The sequence below is a fragment of the Dama dama genome, chromosome 10, assembly GCF_033118175.1.
Source record: "Dama dama isolate Ldn47 chromosome 10, ASM3311817v1, whole genome shotgun sequence".
Lineage (NCBI taxonomy): Eukaryota > Metazoa > Chordata > Mammalia > Artiodactyla > Cervidae > Dama > Dama dama.
In genome coordinates, this window is record NC_083690.1 from 41,141,718 (window position 1) to 41,149,242 (window position 7,525).

Consider the following 7,525-nt stretch of genomic DNA (forward strand, 5'->3'; position numbering starts at 1 on the left):
GCGCTCTGGGGGACTGGAGTACCCCCCTTCCCCGCCCGATGCCCACCTGCCCAGGTGCCAGGCCCCAAGTCGGCAGGACTCTGGCCGAGCACTCCTCAGCAGGGCGGTGATGGCCCTGGCAGGAGAGACCCGGGGGCATAGCGTGGAGCGGGCAGTGGCCAGGGGGTCAGTAACATGCTGTTCCTCCCCCAACACACAACACACACCCGGAAGAGGAAGCGAGGGCCTGTGGCTGGGCAGGTGGGGAGGGCATCTTCCTGCTGAGGGAACCATCAGCCCACACCCCCCACCCCAGAGATAGAACTGGCAGGGGGCAGCCGGAGCAGCGGGGGCCACGCAGAGGCTGAGGCGGCGGGGTGGAGGGGGGCGGCTGGCACATGTGCTGAAGAGTTCAGCCTTCTCCCCTGGAGCTGGGAGCCGTGGGAACGGGGAAGGGCTGTTGGCAGAAGAACAACGGGGCTGGATTTGCATTTCAGAACACATTTCAGAAGGTGGAAGGAAGGCTGGCAGCTGGGAGGGCACATAATGGCCCCAAGGGCTGGTGAGGAACCTGTGAGTGCTGCCCGCCCCCCAGCCGTGGCCACAGAGCCCAGTGAAGCTGCCCCCTCAGCTGCCCCCGCAGAGAGGAGAGCGCTCAGGGCATCCCAGGGCCCAAGGGCGGGGGCGCCCTCGGAGGGGGTCCCCCCGGGGAGCGGGAGGGTGAGCGGAGTGAGCCCAGAGGGCAGGGGGAGGCCCTGGGCAGCAGGTGGGCTGGCCTGCTGGGACCCCCGGCTCTCCCCTGTCCCCCACCCACGCTGCAGAACCGGCTGGGGTGTCTGGGGAGGAAGGGGCCGCTGAGCCCACAGGCAGAAGGCTCCCAGCCAAGGGTCCCGGCCATCCTGCCCGGTGAGCTGGGGGGGCTCAGCTCACCCCGTCTGTAAGAAGGGGTTCTCCTGGGGCTCTCCAGGCAAGAATACTGGAGTGCTTTGCCCTTCCCTGCTCCAGTGGACCGCATTTTGTCAGGCCCCGACTAGCAAGGACACGTCCTCCGGCCGCTCCATATAGCTGGCTGGTGTGCCTGGCGCCCTGGGCGAAAACTTCACCAGCCGCCCCGGAGGTTAGGGCAGAGGCACTGCTGGAGTCGCCGTGTCTCTGGGTGGCCGTCAGCTGGTGGCCTGCGGGGCCTGTGCCAGCCAGGGTTGCTCTCTGAGGCCTTGATGGTGTCGGTTCTGGACACACTCACAGAGCACCTATCCCGGGACACGTCGCCATCCCAACATGTGTGGTCATCCTGTGATAGGTCATCATCGTGGAAGCTGGGGCCTTCCCCCCATCGACCCCGCCCACCAGGCCCTCCGGGAGGGATGGGGCAGGCGGGGCAGGTGTGGGCGACTATGGTTCTTAGGCCCCAGGAGCCAGGAAGGGCCCATGAGAGACAGGCACGACCCCCCCTGCCGCAGAGACCCAGCGGTGGGGGACACTCCGGGGACGTGGACGAGGGCCCCTCCTGTCCGAGCTCCTGGTGACTGGAACGGTGTGTGTGGAGGGGGGGGTCCTCCTCTCCTGAGCCCAGGCTGGGGTCACATATCCCTGGGGAGCGGGCGGCCTCCAGGGTTCCCCAGGAGAGGCACCCATCCTGGGGACTCAGGGGAAGACTGACTCACTGTGAGTCCCCAGGCCCCACCCTGGCAGAGAGACAGGCCTCCCCATGTGTGAGGGAAAAGCTCTGTCCTGGCCCAGCTTTGCATCTGGGGACCCAGGCCCCACCCCGCAACATGGAAGCCAGGGGCCTGCATCTACCAGGCAAGGCAGAGACCTCCCGGCCGTGGGGCAGCCCACCCCGCACCAGGGACTTGAGCTGGTCCCTGCGGGGCGGGGGTGGACCAGGTTACAGGGAGGGGAGGAGACTGGGCCAAGCTCTGAACAGCCCCTTCCAGTGGGCCCCTGGGATCCCCGGAGAGCGACGGACTTTTGCAGACGCGGAGGCCAGGCCGATGCTTGGAGAGCTGCGGGTTGGTGGAAGGGTCTCTGCTCTCGGAGCGGGGACAGCGTCACCAGGCAGCCAGGCTGGGATCAGCTGGTGGGGCTCTGGACGGGGAAGTGCGGTCGGCCCGCCCACGAACCCAGGCAGGGGTGGGGGCGGTGAACTCCGGTTCTGCCCGCCCGCCCTGCTGGGCCACTTCCAAAGTCCAGGGCCGCGCGAGGCGCAGTCCATGTTTCCCCGCTGGATCCCAGCCCACGAGGTGGGGGTGGGGTGGCAGAGAGCCCCCCTGCTCCTGGAGAGGGAGGGATATGTGGGAGGCTGCCAGAAGGAGCCCGCACACCTCAGCCTCCAGGGTGGAGCGGAACATACCAGCCGACTGAAGACCATCCCGTAGAGCAGCAGGACTTGGAGAAGTCCTGCCCCATTTTGGAGAGTCCGCCACATCAAGACCGTCCTAGCCGTGGCCCTGCACCCACACCCCGATCTGTCCTGCTCCTCCTGTCCTGACCGTCCCTCGGCACTGGGACTGGCTTTGGCCAGCGGAGCATCACGAAGGCCGACATGAGCAGGCCAGACCTCGGGCCTCTGGCTTGCACCCTCTGGCCTCCCTGAGACTCCAGGTGAGGGTGCCCGAGGTCGCCAGCTGGAGCCACGGGAACCGCTGAGTCAGCGCCGCCTCCCGCCGGAAGGAGGCCGGCTGAGAGCGCACAGCCCAGGTGCACCCAGGACTCGAGGACGCAGCCACCCAGCCGGGCCCAAGCTGCCGGCCCCTGGAGTTGAGAACAAATACAGTGCTGGCTGTCTGAGCAGTAGGTGACCCACATGTGTGCATGCTCAGTTGCTCAGTCACATCCGTTTCTGTGACCCCATGGACTGTAGCCCGCCAGCCTCTTCTGTCCATGGGATTCTCCAGCAAGAGTACTGGAGTGGGTTGCCATTTCCTTCTCCAGGGGATCTTCCCAACCCAGGGATCGAACCCACGTCTCTTGTGTCTCCTGCGTTGGCAGGCAGATTCTTTACCACTGAGCCACCTGGGAAGCCCCCGTAAGGTAACCAGTACCTCTGCCTTTTAGAGATACATCTCTCAGTGGGTTGCACTGGAAAGAATTAAACCAGAAATAAAAAAGGATGGAAGGTTCCATCTTGTCTCTGCACCCAATTCTCTGAAGTCTCTGTTTCCTTCTCTTTAAACAGAGAAGGTGGCCATCTGCCTCTTGCAAGAATTCAGTGAGACTCTGGGCATGAAAGGTGCTTGTACAAATGAGTGTGTGCACGCACAGGCACCCTCTCCTCCCAGTAAGGAGACCTCCTGAATACAGCGTCTGCATTCTTCCTGGGTCAAGGTTGCGGCTTGGAGTCTGAGCCTCCCAGCGGCAAGACGGGGAAGCTGAGCTTGCTGAGTTCTGTGGCCCTGAAGGCGACAGGGCTTCCCCAAGGGCTCAGAGCGGGTGGGCAGAGCCTGGAAGGAACCCAGACTCCGCACTGTGGCGCTCATCACAGCTCCGAGGCTGCTGCGGGGCGGGAGGGCGGGAATGAGAGGCCCACCCTGGGGAGGGGCCTCTGCAAGTCCGTTTCACCTAGTACCAGTCCCTTCATGTCACTCCGGGGCTACCTCCCCCCAGGAGGACCAGGCTTCTGGTCTGCCTTGGGCTTGCGCCGCAGAGACCAGCCTCGTGAGTACTGTGTGTGAAGCAAGAGCAAGCAGGCGCTGAGCGAGAGACTGTGGTGGGGGCGTGCTGGGCCTTGCACAGTATCCCTGGCCACTCTGAGACACCCCTGCTGGTTTCCTGGCTCCCAGAGGCCCTCTGGAGAAGCAGGGCGGCTGGCTGGGGGGTGCTGGGCAAATCTGAGGTGTGCACCTGTCGTCCTGGCCACGTCTGGCTGGCGGGCTGGCTCTGTGGCATCTCTCCCAGCCTCCAGAGCCACAGGGCACCTCCGCCGTAGCCAGCTTCACAGCAGCGCTCCTGTGGCTCCGCTGTGGCCAGGGGACTGTGGGGGCCAGGCGCTGGGCTGGCCGAGCGTCCGGGCGGGGGCTGGGGAAACCCGGCCTCGGCCTCGCACTCTCTCCTCTCCCCGCCTGCTCTCATGGAAAATATGAACCGCGCTGGATGCACTCCAAACGCAAGGGATTCCATTGTTCTGGCTTCCGCCCCGGCGTCGGGGGACCCAGCCCCTGCCTGGCCTTTCTCCCGGCGTCTCCAGGTCTTGGGACAAACCGTTCAAGAGCCTCAACCCAGCCACCTTCCTGGCCTGGGAGACAGACCCTGGGGAGCTTCTGGCCGGGCCGGCCTCCCCCTTAGCTCCGGATGCTCCTATGGGATGCTTCTGAGCAGCTCAGCCCTCAGGGTGCTCTCTCTGCCGACTTTCTCAACACCGTCCTTCCCTCACAAGCTCTACTTTGGTGGGGGGGCGGGGAGGGAGGGAAGGAGAGACATGGTCAGGGACCACTGAGTGAGGCCCCTTTCACATCTAACCATTTGTGCCTGTGATAGAGCACGCAGAACCATTTCAACCATTTTTTAGTGTCAATTCAGTATCATTGAGTTTGTGCAGTGTTATGCAACCATCACTATGTATTTCCAAAACTTTTCATCGCCCCGAAAAGAAACCCCTGGCCCCGTCCTCAGTTCTTCCCCACTCCCGCCCCCCAGCCCCTGGCAACAGCTCGTCCTCCTTCTGGATCGCTCCTGTGAGGGGAATCCTGCAGCTCGTGGCCTTTTTGGTCTGGCTTCTGCACTGATCGTGCCGTTTGCGATGTTGTACCAGTGCTTCGAGCCTGCCCCTGGTGAGTCACATTCCACCCCGCGACGGTGCTGTGGATCCCCTCACCAGCTGACAGGCGTCTGGGCCGCTCTCACCTTCCGGCTGTGGCGAATAGGGCTGGGCTGCGGAGTCGTGTGAATACTTTATATATGCTTCATGTTGCCATGAGCTCAGCAGGACTCTACCCACTTTAGCCATGAAAAGGCTGGGGCTCAGAGGACCTCGGGGCTTCCCTAGTAGCTCAGTTGGTAAAGAATCTGCCTGCAGTGCAGGAGACCCTGGTTTGCTTCCTGGATCGGGAAGATCCACTGGAGAAAGGATAGGCTACCCGCTCCAGTATTCGTGGGCTTCCCTGGTGGCCTAGCTGGTAAAGAATCTGCCTGCAATGCAGGAGACTTTGGTTTGATCCCTGGATTGGGGAGATCCCCTGGAGAAGGGAACAGCTACCCACTCCAGTATTCTGGCCTGGAGAATTCCAGGGACTGTACAGTCCATGGAGTCACAAAGTCGGACATGCCTGAGTGGCTTTCACTTTCAAAGGACCTGTGACTTAGAGTAGGAGGTAGTTAATTTTAAAAGAAAAGACATGAGATGACCTGGACTTTGGAGCCGAGAAGACCTGACTGAGCAAGAAAAGAACAGTGTCCGAAGATGGAGCCTCCGGAGAGCTGGGCACACACAGCCCGGACTGCACGACCTCCCCGGGAGGCAGGACTATTTTTAGTCTTATTTCAAATAAAGGAAACCGAGGCCCATCTGCCTGCCTCTTGAATGTGTCCACTGGGGGCAAGTGTCTTCATTTCTGAGCCTTGAAAACCCCCTCACCACCCGCTCTGTGGTGTGAGAACCTGGCTAGGGGCCGGAGGAGGTCGTGGGTACAGGCGCTCAGCGTGGCTCAGCTGGTCCTTCCTGCCGGTGCAGGCCTGGCCCTGCTGAGTCCTTCCGGGCTCCCCAGCTCGGGGTCCCCGTGGTTGAGGGGCTTGGAGGCCGTGGCTCCTTACTGCGGCCTGGACTGCTTCTGCAGCCAGGGGAAGATCAGCGGTTTCCCCATCGGCCACCTCCTCCTGAGTCACACTGCCAGGTCACTGAAGGAGTGTCCCTTGGCGTCCTGGCCAGTGGTCAGCACTGCATGCCAAGTCCTCGCTGACTTCTCAGGCCACTGGAGCCCTATTTCAGGTCATCTAGTCTGTGGCGGACAGCATGAGGCTGAACCCTGGTTCCTTGACTGGGTGGTGATTCTTGTACTCCTTCCCGAGCAATGGTAGGGCCCGGGCCTCAGTTGCCCCATCTGTAGAGTGGGGTTAAAGTCAGTCTCCAGTTGCAGGGGTCCCAGGACAGGCAGAAAAACCACAGCAGCTCCAGCCAGTGAGCACCAGACGGGGAGTCTCCCTTGTACCTTCCCCCTGCCACCTGGCCTTCTCTAACCCTGGCTCTGCTGGGTGCCTGTTTTGCAGATCACGGATGGGAGTAAAGATGCTGGGATCCCATAGCTGCAAGCACCAGACCCCAGAGCCCCTGGAGCCTGCTTAGCCCCCAGGAAAGCAGTTTCTCGGGGGCTTTTCGGTTCCACGGGGATTTTCTCAGCAACACTGGACCTCCCTGTGTTGAGGAGCTCTGAACCTGAGGTCCAGGCTCAGGCTCCACTAGGAGAGGCTTTGGCAGTGCTTTTCCAGAACTGTGTGTTGTGGGTCCCTCCTTTTCTCTGCCCTGGACCCCCTTTATCATTCCTCCTCCATGGATTCCCTTGGGAAAAGGTTTCATGCACCAAGCCCATTGCAAGTATTAATCAGTGACAAGGCCCTTTGCCATTCTCTGCAACGGGAGACATGGAGTGCCTGCCCACCAGAAGTTCTGAGCAGCCTGGTGTGTGTGTTTGCTGTGGCTGCTATAACGGGACCACACGCCGGGCAGCTTAACCCACAGAAAGGTCTTGTCTCTCAGTTCTGGAGGCTGAAGTCTGAGCTTCAGTGTCACCAGGCTTGGTTCCTTCCGAGGCTGTGAGAGAGGATCTGCCCCACTCTCTCCCCCAGCTTCCGGTGGCATCAGCAATCCTTGGGGTCCCTTGGCTTGTGAACGCATCACCCCGTCTCTGCCTCCGTCTTCATACAGTGTTCTCCCCACATCTCTGTGTCTCTGAAGTGTGTTCAGTTCCCCTCTAATAAGGACTCTGTCATTGGATGAGGGCCCTCCATAATCTCATCCAACTTCATGTTACCTCGATCACATCTGCAATGACCTCACTTCCAGATAGGATCACAGTCACAGACACCAAGAATTGGGATTTAGACGTATCTTTTGTGGGGACAGAATTCAACCCCATACACCCAAGTTATCATTTCATACAATGTTTGGGTCTGGTTTTCTGACTCTACCAGAGAAAAATGCATAGTTTTGTCATGTTTCTTAGAAGGTAGAAAAGAACTCAGTGTGTGTGGGGGGGTACTTCCTTATGGTCCACTGGCTAAGACTCCATGCTCCCAATGAAGGGGGCTCAGGTTCCATTCCCGGTTAGGGAACTAGATCCCACGTGCTCCAACTAAGAGTTTGCATGCCTGCGTGCCACAACTAAAACCTGGTGCAACCAAATAAATAAATATATATTTAAAAAAAAGAAAGGAACTCAGGGACCCATGCCTCCACATGGGGACCCTGGTAGGCCTGCTATGCTGATCTGGGGGCTTGGGAATCACAGTGGAGCCAGGGTTCTGTGGCCATGTGACCTGCTGCTAATAACAGGAACTAGAATCAGACCTTTTAAGGATGGAGAATGTTACCTTCCTTCTCCTGACCAGCTGTTAT